The 17,078-nt window shown below is 34.9% G+C and overlaps 1 protein-coding gene and 1 long non-coding RNA gene across 6 annotated transcripts in view; one reads left to right on the forward strand and one right to left on the reverse strand.

Moving 5' to 3' along the window:
* sdk (sidekick cell adhesion molecule) overlaps positions 1-17,078 on the reverse strand; it is a 556,813-nt gene that overhangs the window by 224,696 nt on the left and 315,039 nt on the right. The window lies entirely within an intron of this gene.
* Positions 4,672-6,049, forward strand: LOC141481714 (uncharacterized). The gene is made up of 3 exons (XR_012465121.1): positions 4,672-4,879; positions 5,188-5,263; positions 5,940-6,049. It is a non-coding gene; the product is annotated as an uncharacterized lncRNA (long non-coding RNA).

Consider the following 17,078-nt stretch of genomic DNA (forward strand, 5'->3'; position numbering starts at 1 on the left):
ATTCTTCATCTTGATACAAAAAATGTGGAAATATTCCTTATTATAATCGATAAAATCGGCAACTTAACGTTGGACCACTGTTTACACTACACCCAGTATAATTCTAGACAGAAAAAGCAATCCAATTACATTTAGGTTGTCTACAAATCGTGGAAATTACGAAATTTATGTTCATCAAATAATTCTCTAAAATAAATTCGCATGAAGAAATTGGAAATAAATGATGATGATGCGCTCGCGGAAGTTCTATTCCTCGAGATAAAAACAAATAGATCTTTCCAGTAAAATCGTTTCGCACTTTTTATTGTTGATTGATCTTCGAGCAATGAAAAATACTGTGAGCATTCTCGGAATTACTGCACATTGACAGAAAGTGGATCGTAAAAGTTCTGAATGGCACATTTGTCTTGCGATAAAGGCGATAAAGATTAAATATTGAAATAGAAAAGGACACGCATTGTAAATTAAACCACTCAAGTGGACAACTGCAGATTAATTGCATGGTACAATATGTAAATCGATTTTGGGAAGAAAATTGGACCGACCAAAAATATGTTACAGGGATAGAGCTTTTGGAAATTGAAATAATAAATGCTGCTTCAAAGTAAACATGGCGATGCTTGAGCTACACCAGGTGGACTGAGAACAACGAGGCGTGGCTAGGAAAATACGAGACTAGTTTTCTCTGAGACAAACGAAGCAAGCCTCAAGGTCAAACACCATATAGAGTCGCCTAATATCTCCCCTCCACAAGTCAGCCGATTAGATGACACTAGCTTGCTCAGTTGGACCACATCGTAGTTCGTGTCAGACCCCGTGTCTGTCGCTCGTCGGAAAATTCTATCAACAAAATCAAACGGTCATCAAGTAGTAATACTCAACGTCGTTTGCGTGAAGCAATCCGGAAAAAATCGCCTGGATTTGTGGAAAAATAATTTATGACTTTTGCACAACGATAATATACAGATTTTTTGGCCCAAAACAATACTGTAACGATGCCCCAGCCTCCATATTCACATGACATGGCTACGTGTGACATTTACCTATTTCCAAAAATGAAGAGAACCTAAAAGGGTCGTCGTTTTACAAGCATATATGACTTTGAAAGCGTATCTCTGAAATATCTAACTGCTATCCCATAATCGAGTTTGAGAAGTATTTCGAGGACTGGAAAAAATGCTAGTAAAAGTGATGGAGACTATTTTGAATTAATCAATTGAATTGAATTAAGGTAAAGGACCCATTGGTTGACAGTACAGTGAAGGATTTTCAAATCATTACACATATTGACAAAAAGATATTTTTTCCCCAATATAACTTGAGAAAACGGAACAAATAGGGTTTTTGCTAACTACAGCACAAATTTCAAAGATATTGTTAAAATGAGTATCAAATAAAAAAAATATATATTACGTTTTTGCAATTTCACCAAAAGTTGACTTTCCAGAATCATAAAATTCCAAAAACTGACACTCTTCCACACCAATAGTTGACAAAACAATTATTTTGATAACATGCTTCAATAATTTCAATTTAAACCTACATTCCCATTGATATTCAATCATGGTCACTCTGTACAGAATGAATCAGGACTCAGAAATACTTTAAAACAATATTTAACTTTCGGTATTTATTCACCTTTTTTTGTAACCAAGTGTTGACACTTTTGGAACCAGTGCTTGACAATATTTGACAAATTTGCCGGTAGCTTTTTTCTTGTTAGAATGACTTTTATGTACAATAAAAAACAAATAAATGATTTAAAAAAATGGCTTTCATAGTTCGAACAAAAATAAACTAAACAATTCCACTCTTCATCTAAAATATGATATGCTCATGTCATTCATCGACATTAAATTTTTTGTTAAATTCATATTTGAGCCTATCACCAAAAATAGTTATTTTTCGGAAAGTCTAACTTTTCTACAATTTGGTTAAAATTGATCACACTAACATCTGTGTCATTAAGTTTGAAAGTTTTCTCATCCTCACATTTTTTAATCCCCATAACCTCATTTTCTCAGGGGTTACGAATTCATAGAAAGTTTTCCTTGTCATCTAACCAGTCTATGATTTTTCTAAAGCCCAGGAGTCAGGAACACTTTTCGAAATGTCTTTGGGTATTCTTTCATATTTGAATATGACCATTGGAGGTGTTCTAACTGACCAGCTGCATTTCCAGTAATCAAAACAGTTGAACATTCCTTTTAGTCAGAGTTTATTTTTTGATGAATATTTTTTCCCTCTTTCTGGCCAATACTTTGTCACCTTTGGGATTTAAAAAATGCAGCCTCATCCGCGTTAAACACTCTGACGGGGTCATTCAGAATATCCTCATATTTATTAGATTTCAGAAATTGATAAAAGAATGTTCAATAATATGGTTTATTTATATTCATAATGAAGGCATGAGTTACTTGAAGGGCGCACTGTTAAACGTGTGAATACTAATGAACAAGTGGATTTGAACCAAAATAATAATAATAATAATATTTTCTATACCTCTCTTCCTCACATTATAGAAATCACGCCTAGATTGGCCGGAATTTTCAAACCTTTTGAAAATATCAAAATTGCAAATGAAACTGTTCTAACTATTGGATCTATTTTCACCAAATCATAAGATAAAACACCAATACCTCAGACCTAACTTATTTACCATGCTCCAACTACAATGGAGAATATATTGGACAAACTACAAGATTATTAGAACACAGAATAACATCTCATAAAAGTGATTGTAGATTAAGACCAGAAAGATGTGTTTTGATTAATCACGTAAATAATAAAGGTCTTTTTAGACTCTTTTTAGAGATGGCCTTCATCTCATAATCACCTTCATACTTTAATAAAAAAACTGATATCAATCATTTAAGTGGAATATATTCCTACCAGTTGCACTTGGGTCAAGGAAATGTCCAAAACCTTTCTAATGATTTGTTTTATGATACATCTCAACTTAGTGTTCTATGAAACTGGTTTTTGAGTTGCCTCAACCTCAAAAATTAGACTTTGATGATGAAAACAAGCGTCCATCAATTTCAATCTTCGAATATTCTCGTTTTTCTGTTACTGCGTCGTATTAAATTTCAACATTAACAACTCATTTTAAATATTGGCTGAAAGTTTCAAGAGTGTTTTATAGTAACATTATTTCAATCTGTTAAAAAGATTGTATTGTCAACTTCACCAAAATGTTTTGTTGTACATATATTTGATGATTTTTTTCCACCATTTGCATACAACCTCGTGGACAATGTGAGTAGTTTTATCAAAACTTAAGCAATATGTAAATACACATATTCTTACTATTGTAGTTTCCCTGATGATGACAATAAAAAGTGTCAAAATATCAGAATCAATGTCCTAAGAGTATTCTTTTGCATGCTGCGTACCCAGTGGCGTAGCTAGGTAACCTAGGGCCCTGGGGCATATAAAAAAATGGGGCCCCACTGCTATCAAAACTGGTAAGGTTTTAAGAAGTAAAATCATTAAATATACAAATACTTTAAAAATGCTAAGCTACTTTATCATCAGCTCTTTTTCATGCACTGCAGGGCAGGTAATAAAAATGTTAAACACTAACAACATAAATTACAATTATTTTAATAATTGGAGTAGGCATTGGCCAATAAAACGAAATAGAAAAGATTCAAGGGTTTATTATTATTATTATATAAAGGTCGGACCTATCAACTGACTGAATAGCTATTATAATCACTATCTTTTCCTAGCTTTAGTTTTCGCAAAAGTATCAGTAACATCGGTTGAATCCAGACTTGATGTGGTTTTGTTCTCAATCGCTATTAGTGATAAATATCGGAGTCGAGTTTGGCCCATACTATTTCTTATGATATTTCAGCTGCTGCAGAAGTGACAGGAATTGTAAAGAATAATAACATTGCTGTAAATACTTCCGTTAGATGGCATTCTAGCACTCCATATTTACTCATTATTTCCTTCCATAATTGGTGAACAGTCCATGCTTGAGTTAACTGAGGTACAAGTAGGTGGTAAATATAATAATAATAATAATAATAATAATAATAATAATATGTTTATTTGTCAATTGTTCACATGCTAATTTACATCGATTATATTATATATAATATACAAATAAATACAAATAAACACCAACACAGAACATCTCGAAAGCAGAGCTTGTATGCGATGAAACTGCCAAAATTTTCGATTAAAAAATATACGTATTTTATGAAATAAACTATAGCAACAAACAAAAAAGAAATACAGAAGAAATAATCTAGACAGTAAATAAAACTTTTGTATGTAGTAGTTAATAAAAATAATAATAAACAAAAAGAGAAAGAACTACAAACCATTGCAAACAACAGGATTTGCCAATACAAAAAAAAAGAACAACATACTATGTTACTAGGACGTCAGGCTCTTAGTAACAAATTAATTTGATGTCGTTCGTCCAAAACGAATTTTTTAATTAATTTTTTAAATTTTTTAAAATGTTCTGCCTGTCGAATGGACTCCGAAAGTATATTATAGGCTCGACTAGCTGAATGCAAATGACTTCGATGACCAATTGTTTTGAGTGTCAGTTCTGTTTTGATCAATTTTTTTACTTTATTTCTAGTGTTATGTACGTGGTCTATATAATCGTGACGTTTATGTTTATATTGAAAATACACTAATTGTATGTAGTACAACTGACTAATATCAAATATTTTAGCCTCTTGATAAAGAAGGTTTGTAGGATACAACATGTCTCTTTTAAATATTATTTTTAGGAATCTTTTTTGTAGAGTCTCAAGTTTGGACAAATGACAGTTTGCGGCTCCACCCCATCCCAATATTCCGTAATTTAGCCTAGATTCAACCAGAGAGTAATATAAAATCTTTATCACAGGTAAGTCTAAGTATCGGTTCAGAAATTTTATTTTATATAGCATAGGCCTTAATGTTTTAATTACATTTTGTATATGTATATTCCATTTCATAGTATCGTCAATTGTTATACCTAAATATTTTATATATCTAACTCTATTTATTTCTATTATTTTATTGTTGACATGTAACTGTACAACATTAAAATCTGGTAAACCAGTTTCATAACAACTAAATGGAACAAAGCACGTTTTTGAGTAATTAACAGTTAATAAATTATAATCAAACGTCTATAATGTGAATAAAATCTTGATTAATTTTTTGTTGTAGGTCAGCCCATGACTCACTCTGATAAAAAACAGCCGTGTCATCTGCAAAACTAATAATGGAACCTTCAGTATTCAAGGTAAGTAAATGATTAATATAAATGGTGAACAGAGTAGGCCCTAGAACCGTACCTTGCGGCACACCATATGTTATTAAATTTTCTTCACTTAATTTATCATTTATTTTGACTTTTTGCTTTCTTCCAGCTAAGTAGCTTACCATCAAATTATAAACACTGCCCCTGAAACCTAAATCCTGTAAAGTTTCCAACATCCTATTATGAGACACTGTGTCAAATGCCTTTGCAACATCCAAGAAAATGCATAACGATTTTTTGTTTGTATCTAGTGATTTATAAATTTTGCTTGTCAGAAAAGAGATTGCATCTTGTGTTGACCTATCTTCCCTGAACCCAAATTGATGTTCTGATATTAAATTGTATTTATTTAAGTATTTTGTTATACGAATTTTCAAAAATTTTTCAAATATTTTTGCAAAGTTAGAAATCAGGGAGATAGGTCTATAATTGGAAACTTCAGTTTTACTTCCTTTTTTATGTAATGGGACTACAATTGATAATTTAAAACAAGAAGGGTATACACCTTTATAAATAATATTGTTTATTAAATAACACAGTGGTGTTGCAATCTCATTTGCAATTTCCTTCAAACATTCTGCGGTAATTTCGTCGTAACCCGGTGATTTTTTGTTTTTTAAAGATTTTATGGTGTTAATAACTTCTTCTTCTGTTGCAGGTTCCAAGAAAATTGAATGGGGTAGTGATTTGTAAGAATGTTTACAATTTGAAGTCCGCGGTATTTTATTAGCAAGTTCTGGTCCTACATTGGAAAAATAGTTATTGAATTCCGTAGCTATTTCAAAAGAATCAGTGATAGAGTGATAGATAGAGTGATAGATTGAAGTGAAAAGCTAGGGCATATTACATTTGAATATTTTTTTGTAATACAGTTGCTTCATCAACATGTAAAAAAGATGTTGGTGCTAGAAAATGGAATGTTCGACAGACTGCACTCATACCAGTAACTCGTGTATTTAATTGAGCTAATAATGTATCAAGTAAGTGAGTTGCCATGAAAGTCGTGTATTTATTTTGAAAATGGGAGAAATTTTCAAAAGTTGAGTTCGATTGAGATTTTCTGGTAAGGTGGGGGCCCCCTGAGGTTGAGGGCCCCGGGGCACTTCCCCGCCTAGTCCCTTAGTAGCTACGCTACCGTGCGTACCCCAATAGTTCAGTAATTTTGTCTTTAAGCCCATCATCAGTATGATGCAGCCAAGTGTAAGGATGGGCAACACTTGGTTACCAAAATGAAGAAGATCATCTTCTGCTTGTTTCATAAAAGCGGTGATAGTTTTTCGTTATATTCTCATTGTCAACAATGTACATCGATCGCACACTGAATACTCAGTCATGCGAAGCAAGGAGAGCCAGCGTTGTGGGTTAGAGTGAGGAGAAATGGAAGCCAGACATACTGGCGCCGTTATTCGTTACGTTACCAAGCGGTTTACTCTCCCATAAGAAGTAATCACTTCAAAAACTCGGACTTAGATGTGATGAAAATGCATATACCAAAAAAAAAATATAATCAAGACAAGCCAGATCGAAGAATAATTGAACTGGAACGTTACAAAAAACGAAACGACTTGATTTAAAAACGGCATTAAACAGAAAGTTTGTTTGAACGCCAATTGCAATATCAAAACTCAGCTATCGAGAAATAGGGAAATGTTCAACATTGACAGATTCTAAATCAAACCAAAATCCTGTGTGGAGCAGTCATAGGATATTAAAACTACATCCTTTGCATGGATCGTATCGAAAATATGCAAATAATTCACGATATCACTGCAAATAAAAAAACTCGGTCGAAGGTCTTAGTTTTCGCATCGATATTGAACGGCTGTCAAAACGTTCATAAATTTTTCAAATGTGAGTTACGGTCCGAGCGATATTCAATAAATTTTCACTGATAAGACCGCTGGACGTTCAATGGGGAATTTATAAAGATACAAACAGACATATATCGACATAAAACTACTGTTAGTGTAGATAAATAGGGCATCGAAAAGGGTTTTGTGGAACTTTGTGGAATAAAGGTGAAAAATGTGCAAATTCCAGGAACGATTCTTTTGATGTAACAGGCATGGTGACAGGAAGTAAAATCACTGAAATGATGTATTTATTGAATGAAACCCTATCATGGATAACAAAACACACATTCATTGTATTATTATGTATGAGATTAATAACATTTTGGTAAAATGAAACTCCAAAATACGGCAAGCCGTCATGATATCTTGAACGCCAAATACAGCGAATTACGTCACGTTAGAGTAAACAAACGAAAATGAAATAGTGTATAATACAACAGTAATACTCGAAGCTAGTTTTTTTCATTTTCTTTACGACTCAATATTATTCACAGTGACTGTTTCCTTTTGATATGATATCAAATCCAAAGTGAAATAATGTGAGCCATGAAACCAGGATTTACAAAGGCTAACAGCGGTAATGTGCCTAGAATCGACTTGATGATTCTGAAAGAGTTTCTAGCATTAAACAAAGACTTTTATTACCCTGAATTCAGAAATGTTAAAACGTCCATGTAAGTACATAACGAATCAGTAGAGAGTTGTCCTGAAAATCGAGAGAAGAAAATTGGATTGGATAATTTTGGAAACACTTGCTACATGAATAGCATTTTACAAGTGTTGTTCATGACGAATAATTTCAAGAACGAGGTTTTAATGACGAACGAGAACGTTTCCTACTTATTCATCAAACTCAAACACCTGTTCATGCAGCTGCAGTTTCGTAAGAATGTATCATCTTTACCTCCAACCAATTTCCTGGAGTCTTTGAAGTACACTAGATACTCGTTAGGACAACAAGAGGATTGTTCCGAATTCTTGGAGTTCATGTTGAATACTCTTCGTGAGCAAAATCAATACTCCCAGCCGCTCTGGACTGAATGATTCCGTACAACACATCTCGTCTTGTGTTTGTAAATCTTTTGCTGGAAAAATCCTCACTTGTTTACTTTGTGGTAAATGTTCAAGAAGTACTGAAAACTCATGTGAATTTCTGGAACTTCATCTAGCTTTTCCTAATACGACTAATTACCAGTCCGTGCAAAGCTTATTGTTAAATCATCTGAAATGGAATTTTTAACAGGTGATGATCAACTGTATTGTCAAACATGCGCCAAACTAACTGACTGTTATAAGGAAACAAGTATAGCTGAGGCACCAGTCAATCTAATAATAACACTGAGGATCTTCAAACAAGACTCAACCTCCAACTCAACCAATATAAACTTTCTGCAATTATTTTATACAATGTTCCTATATATTTTTTTTATATTTACTGTAAGTATCAATATTAACCTTTTTCTGTTAAAATCAAACCAAATTGTATTTTAGATAGCCCTGAAGAACCTTCAAAATAAAGCGAAAGCTTGGCAAATATTGTAAATAAAAACCGTTTTTTCGAAAGTTTTTTCACATTATTTGACTGCTGAACCCACGAAACCGAAGAAAAAAAAAAGTATCTTGTGACCCAGACTATATTGCTGGATAACGAATAGTGTAAAGGATGTTCGAGTGAAATTTCAGTGATGACTTCCTTTTCAAAACGAATGAACAGAATACATGATAGTTCTCAACAACATGAGTCAAAACGAACTTCTGTTTCGAATGGTGCACGTCCAAAGTTCGCCAAAGTTAGCGAAAACTGCACACCCAGCACACTAAATCAGTTAATTATATTATGTTGTTGCAACACTTCTGTTTCTATATGAGAACATACGATTCCACTATGCAGTTTGCGAAATTGTAATGATCACCGGCAAAAGTGGATACAGTACAAGTATATAAATCCGAAAGGAAAGAGGAAAGTGGCAATTCCAGGCGTTGCAACTGTTTGAATGCTAATTTAGGCTTTCTTGTTTATATCGAAGAAAATGAACAAATGATTACTATTTACTTGCTTTATCTTACGCCTTTACACTAATAAGTAGTTCTACTACGGTTCCAGTCTACGTAACTAAGATACAAACTTTTAAAATATAAAAATTTCAATAAAATAAATAAATCATCATAAAATGTATAGTTCAAGTGAACGATATACTGCAACCTACCTTCCAACAACAATAATATAGCTGGGGAGCTAACTAATTTCGTTATTCAATACCTAATCATTTCTGATTATATAAGAATCACAATAACTATATGTAATATATATATATATATATATATTATATAATAAATATGATGATGTGGGTTTTGTTAGTAAAGTTATAGTTATAATTATAATAATATAATTATACAATATATAATGATAATATATAATTATATAATGATATATTTTTGGGAAAGAAAGTTTTTGGCTTTCTACTACTCCATCTGATACAAAAAAAAATGGATGAGAGAATCTTCCAAAGAAAGGAAGGAGGTGTATACCAGTTAGGGTGACAGTGTTCCATGTGAGTACAATTTATTACCATTCATTCAAAGTAGAACTCATGTGAATGATATCTGATTCTTATTCCTCAACAAATGTTTGATATACAAACTGAATAGAGAAAAGTATCTTCTGTATAATTCAGTGTTCATATAGAAGTATTTGTTTCGAAAGAATTTTTTTTCTTTCGTGTAATTCAATGTTTATATAAAAGTAGCTGTTTCAGGAGGACTTTCTTGACTTTTACGTTGAGTTGAAATCCTATAACTCAGTGTATAGAGATTTTTGTCAACACCTCAGGCGGATTCAGGCACAAACACAACGATTACTTACTCAAATTGAACTTACCAGCAGGTGTTCCTGTGAATAAATTTGAAAAAGATACAACTGAATTGAGAAAAGGTAGAACAGTTTAATAAAAAAAACGAATATTAAAATTTATCTTCAAAGCACTCAAAGTTTCGATTGCAAAATTGACGGGAAATTCAGTCTCTGTAGTGTGGCTGAATATTTCACATGTTTCAAAATATGTGAAACATTTTTTACGTAATTGCGATTGAAATAGTATTATTTTCTGCCTGGAGGATTTGATATTGGTGTATAAATCAGGAAGAAGCTGATTTTCTTCTTGCAATCTCAAATTCAGTTCGTTCATATGATTTGTCAAATCGACATAGAAGGCTAACTTCCACATCCATTCACTATTTTCTAAATCGGCAAAAGGGCACTGCTTCTTATTTGAAAAAAATTCGATCTCTGTTCGAAGTTCCGAAAAGCGCTTAAGGACTTTTCCGCAACTAAGCCAGCGTACGGCAGTATGATATGGTTAATCATTTTCTCCAATCTGTTGAATAAACTCGCGGAATTGTCGGTGATTCAGCCCAGTGGATCTGATGAAGTTAACAACTGATATGACTAGTTTTAGAACTTCAGGCATATCCAAACATTTTCCGCACAAGGACTGTTGATGAATGATACAATGTAAGATTAATGGTTTTGAACCACCATCATTTTCTACAGCCTTTGACACAAGTGCAACCACTCCTTTATTTTTACCATACATATTTTTGCCTCCATCAGTTGTTATAGATTTCAAATTTCTCCATCGAAGGTTCTTTTTATTAATGGCATTTTCAACTCCCTTGAAAATATCTGCCCCAGTTGTCGTGCCGTGAATACTATCAATATCAAGAAGTTCTTCATACACTTCATAGCTTTTATCTACTCCGTGAATAAAAATCAACACCTGAGCAGTATCTGACACATCCGTTGACTCATCCAATGCTAGAGAAAATCACTCATCATGTCCATTTTTGTCAGACAGTTAAGATGATGTATTTTCTGCGATGTCTGGCACCCTCCGAGCCACGGTGTTTGCTGACAAACTGACACTTTTAAATAAATTTACCTTTTCGGGGCATATTTCTTCGGCTACTACAAACAAGCATTCTTTTATTATTTCTCCATCGGTGAATGGTTTGCCACGTTTTCCGATTTCAAGAGCCACACGAAAGCTGGCGCGAGTTGCAGACTCTTGTTCAGTATTCGCTTTGGTAATCAAAGACTGCTGCGATTTGAGTCCGCGTTTCAAAGCTTCAAATTTTTCCTTCCGCAAACTTCCTGTATACTTGGAGTAACTTTGAAGATGTTTCGATTCAAAGTGTCGTTTAATGTTATAGTCTTTGAGAACAGCTATGGTTCCATTTCAAATTAAACATAGCGCCTTATTACTGGACTCAATCACAAAATACTGAAAGTTCCATTTTTCTTGGAACGTTCTTCATTCACTGTCGACTTTTCGCTTCTCTTCCATACTAACAAATCACACATAAAAACAATAAGTTAAATCAAAATACTTTTATTGACGGGTGTTACTTTATTTCACAATAGACAGTTTCGCTTCCTTCGCCTTTCCTACGCAGACTAACTCGCAGCCCCCATGCCCCCTCCCGGGTTGTGTGCCCAGGTCGCAAGCTCCCTCCTTACGGAATCATTTCTGCAGGTTTGGACCTGGCGACCCTTTCCTTCCACCCCCGTTTCTTAAGGGAAACGGTCCTCAATCCAGCTGCTAGGCACTTCAGCAAGATTGATATCTAACCTCTTTTGGGTTGGAAACCAGCCTTTAGGTACTTTTATTTCCCTATCTAACTTCTCGTTTTAAATTTATTGGCTCTTATTTGTCGCGGTATTCCTAACTGAATTTTTGCATGGGGGCCCCCAAAACTAACGGCGGCCAGAATTTGATTGACGGGCGTTTCTCAGTGATGCTGAGAGCATATGATTTGAGAGTGAATCGCGGTTTTTCTGAAAGAGAATATATGGTTAGTACATTTTAAAATGTTATACTTGCCGGAGCCGCCTGACGGCGACTCGTGGGGGCGGTCTCTGGTTTTGTTTGGTCGGCCTTGGATGTTTGTCCCTTTCTCGGAACCTGGGGTCATCCATGTTCAACGCATCGTGTAGATCGCGAAACGCTGGATTTAAGTGCGATCTGATTCTATCGAACGTGCTTTCTGCATGTTCTCTCATATACACGTCCACATACTGCGTGTCCAGGTCTAGAACTCTGTATATGAATCTGTTTGGAATATAGTACGGTGCATTTACGGCGGCCCTTACGCTCACTAATTTGCAGTTGCGCCGCTAGCCTTTTTATATGCAATTATTACTGCCATCTCGAGGTGATCAGAATACACTAGCTAGAACCAGAACTTTCTCGAACCAACGCGGTAATTCCAAATATTCAATTACGCCTAATGCCACCTAGCGGGTAGCTGAAAAAGTTAGTACATAGTACCACTACTCGCCACTAGATGTCGTTAAGTGTCACAATACACAATAATAATTGAAATGCAAAAAAAAGCGTAAGTTTGCTTAGGTCACGCACTTCGCGACTATCCTAGTCTAGAAATATAGTTAAAGGCAGAAATTGGTCCTTGGAACAAACTGAAAAAATCTTTATGGCCCGAAGGCTTCAAAGTTTGGAGACCCCTGGTGTACATCATTGGTCTCTCAAAGCTTCAGTCAACCATTCGGCGAAGCTTTCACAACTAATTTTCCAGAAAAAGAATAAAAGCCACCCCGTAAAAACTCAACGCGAAAAAGCAAAGTAGCAATCCAAGTTCCTTTCAACAACAAAATGAATCTGTATCATTCATCGTTTAACTATAATAAATCGCGTCAGTGCTCTCTCTTGTCATTTTTCAGACATCCTGAAAATTTTACGAGATATGCCCCCATTTTTCACGGAGTTTGTTTTGAGAAAAATAAGTGGAAATGAATTGGCTATACGAAAACTACAGAACGTTTAAATAAACAGTAATTTCATTCTCGCTGTACATTGAATGGCAACAGTTTATATATGATATTTAGGGATCCCAATATTTCAATCTAAACTTAATGATATAATAAGACATTTTTATTTCGAATCAAAGCATTATTCTGCATAGTAGCAATTTCATTGAAATAAAAAAAACGCGATGTATAGTTGATGCAACTAAGCCGCGTCACGTAAGTCGGGTGACTCGGGTGCCGTCTCTGTGGTCTCATTTCAAGGCACGATAGATTTTAACGATGAAATCCTATTATTGGCGCTTTCTATTGAATTTCTGAATTTGTTGAAACGTAATGGATCAATATTGATACGCAGTTTTCAATTGTATTTGAATTCATTTACGACGTTCCCAAATTAAAACAAGTCTCACTAAAACAGTAAATGAATCAATGTTTTCGATTCGATTCTGGGATATACCACTCTTCGTGCTACTGAAGATGCCAATTACCATGATGTGGGTGAAACGTCGAGAAACTCAGAATACGCAAACTGGAAAACCAACCAAAGTAACGGAACTTGACCACGAAAGTATCACTCAGTTTACTAGTATGTTATAATGGAATTTTTTGAGTCTGTCCACCGCTGTTTCAAATGAAACGTCATTGAAACCATTCGTCTGCTACTGCGGCAGACCTTATGAAAGGCATAGCGGCAACGGTGGAATTGATCTACCTTGCAATGTTGCGCAAATTGTGCAAATTGATTGCACAACGCACAAAATGCGTGATGCGCAAACTGTTCGTACATCGCAGCAAAATAGATTACTGCGCAAAATGTTTGCGTTACACGCAAAATGTTTGCGCTATACGCAAACTACGCATGCGGGGTAGATTATCGCTGCGGAGTAGATCATTACGTAAATGTTTGCAATAAGTGCAAAATTTTTGCGCTACGCGCAACATTATGGCGCTATGTTCAAACTGTGAAAACCGATTGCGTGATGCTCAAAGTAGTTGCGCATCACTGCACAAAATGCGCTATGTGCAAATGCGTAAACTGGGCAATTTTTTTGCGTTTTGCACAAACCGTTTGTGTGACGTGTAAAATGTTTGCTCATCGCAGCGAAGTAGATCATTGGGTAAATGTTTGCACTAAGCGCAAAATTTTTCCACTATATGTGAAAAATTATGGCGCTATGCGCAAACTGTGTAAACCAATGAGTGATGCTCAAAATAGTTGTGCATCATAGCAAAGTAAATCACTGCACAAAATGTTTGCGCAATACGTAAACATTTTGCGCTATACGCAAACTGTTTGTGCTTTGTGCAAACTGTCTGAGCATCGCAGCAAGATAAATCACAACGCAAAATGTTTGCCCTATGCGCAAACTGCGCAATTTTTTGCGCTTTGCGCAAACCTTTTGCGTGACGCGCAAAATGTCTGCTCGTCGCAGGGGAGTAGATCATTGTGTAAATGTTTGCACTATATGTGAAATGATTGCTTGATGTGCAAAAAAGTTGCGCATCACAGCAGTGTAGATCACTGCGCAAAACGTTGCACTTTGCGAAAATTTATTGTGCATCTTACCAAGGTAATCACTTCGATCGTTGCCGCATCGCTTTTGATAATGTCTGCCGTAGAAGCAGACGAAACGTCAGATATAAAAATTGCAGACAAGGGCTAATAAACCCGAAAATATCGACCAATTTATCATACACCGGTCACCTACACACCATGACCACATCGGTTCTTGTTTATCTTTTCAGCCACATTGTTTGCGAATGGTAAACTGTAGCGAAGTGGAAAATATGGAAAATTAAAACATCCTGACAAAAAGGTCGTGCATCAACTGAAGTCCCATAAGCGAATCCGTCATGGGAATTTCAATGAATGCATTGCAATTATATAGTAATGATTACTCAGTGAAGAGGATTACGAATTTACGTAAATCGAAATAGTGGTTTTATGATTATAATCTTTCAATTATCAACAATGCCCGTCATATTCAAGTTTGACATGTACTGTTTTCGATAAACATTCGGGTTTATTTCATTATCTTTCGACCGAACATCACTATTATGAATAATGCGGAATGTATCGCGAATGTATGATTTTGGAATTTTGAAAACTGATTTGGAGTTACACTCCAGATAACGGGTGATTTTTTTAAGAGGTATAGGATTCAATTTTCAAAACAACACAAACTTTGCCAGCGCCCATTCACCAAATGTTAGACGTTATGGGAGGTCGTGTGGCTTCAATTCTTGCACCAGCTGTATCTTATAAGGTTTTACACCCAAATCCTTTCTCAAAATTTTACACGTAGTGGAGGAGTAACCGAGGCCCAATTGCTGCGAACGGCGACGAATCGACATTTCACTGTCATCACGAACACTGGCGGATACAGCCGCAATATTACCTTCGGTCCTCACTCTACGTATGCGAGTTGGTGGTTTAATGTCCAATAATGTAAACTGGGTTCGAAATTTAGTCACAAGCTTCTGAATAGCTCCCTCAGTAGGTCGACGAAACTGTTCATAAATTGGAAGAAGTGCTTGATGCACTTTCTTCACCGAGCATGAATTTTGATAATAAAATTCAATAATTTACAAGCGTTGTTCATTCGTAAGTCGATCCATGGTTAACTTGTAGACCAAACTGAACAAGTTTGACAATGACACAAGACACGATTCACGTGTGATCTGTCAAAAACAGTGTTGCCAAAACGATACCAACAAAAAAATCACTCATTAAATGCATACAAAGTTGGGAAAGTAAAGTGTTGGCTTTCTACTTCTCTAACTTGATACAAAAAATATGGGAAACTTAAAAAAAGGGGGAACAGCACTCAATTTCTGAATAAACTCTATATAAAGATGTGTAGCTATGAAGTTAAATTCAATCGTTGAAAAAATATTATCGATACCAACGGTTCACCCAGTTGTATCTCCGTTTCAGAAGAGTCAGAACTTGAGAGTAATGATATTCACAATACTGGCATAATAAGGAAATATTTTATGGCCTCGAAGACTTCAAAACTGAATATTTCAATGTCCAGATGAAAGTGATTCGCCAAAAATAATTGAATTCAAGACAAGTGACACACGTCGAATGCATAAAACACAAGATAATACGTTACTATGAAAAAAACTGTGTATACACAACAAAGCCATGTGCATTGAAATACAAATAAAACCGTCTTGGATGTAACATCTTGCCATCACAAAAAATAATGGGACATTTAAAAGTTCAATGGAACCTTCAAATTTTATTTATCTGCAGATGCTTTTTACTCTTTAAATATGTCTGGAATTATTTAGGCTATGAGCCCTGGCATCTATATTTGACCCAAACACAGCTAAGTAACTAGTTTTTCTATTTACTGAAGGTTAATCAACTTTTGAACATGGAATTCTGTGATGGATATTATAAAATTAGAATAACCTTTCGTTCAAAAGTAAAAGTAATAATAATTGTTATTGATCCTTCTGATTCAACGTGCACATGTGGTAAGTTAAATCATCACTGGGGTTAAAATAAAATGAAAAAGGAAACATAGAGAGATATTAAATTATTGGAAAACAGTTTTTTAGCTTTCTACTTTTCTTCCATTCTCCTGCAGACTATAATAAAATTCTTGGGCCGAAAGAATTTTTCTTTGATATATATAATATCCATATTTTATTGATTATAAATAGGCGTGTTCTATAATATTGTAGTCTTGTGAAATGAAACTCTCAGCTGAATATCGTGACGTGTCGTATACAAATACACCGCTTGCGAGAAGCAATACGAAGAAAACGTCTGGTGGAAAACCAATTCACGGCTTTTGCTTAACAAAAATGCACTTCTTCACTCATCATTGCTTGTTGGTAATTATTTGACAAAAAAACAATACCGTAATCATGCCTCAACCACCGTATTCACCAGATTTGTTCCCTTGCGACTTTTTTCTGTTCCCAAGATTAAAGAGACCGACGAAAAGACGGCGTTCCGCGACGACTGAGGAGATAAAAACCGAATCTGAGGGAGTTCAAGGACATTCCAAGAAGTGTATATCAGAACTGCTTCGAGAATCTTTGAAGGAGACAAAAAAATTTTGATTACAAATGACACATCGCTTCTATCTAACGGGGAAGT

The sequence above is a fragment of the Leptinotarsa decemlineata genome, unplaced genomic scaffold, assembly GCF_025532065.1.
Source record: "Leptinotarsa decemlineata unplaced genomic scaffold, Ldec_3_MD MMD2_P_RNA_scaffold_12, whole genome shotgun sequence".
NCBI classification, from domain to species: Eukaryota; Metazoa; Arthropoda; class Insecta; order Coleoptera; family Chrysomelidae; genus Leptinotarsa; species Leptinotarsa decemlineata.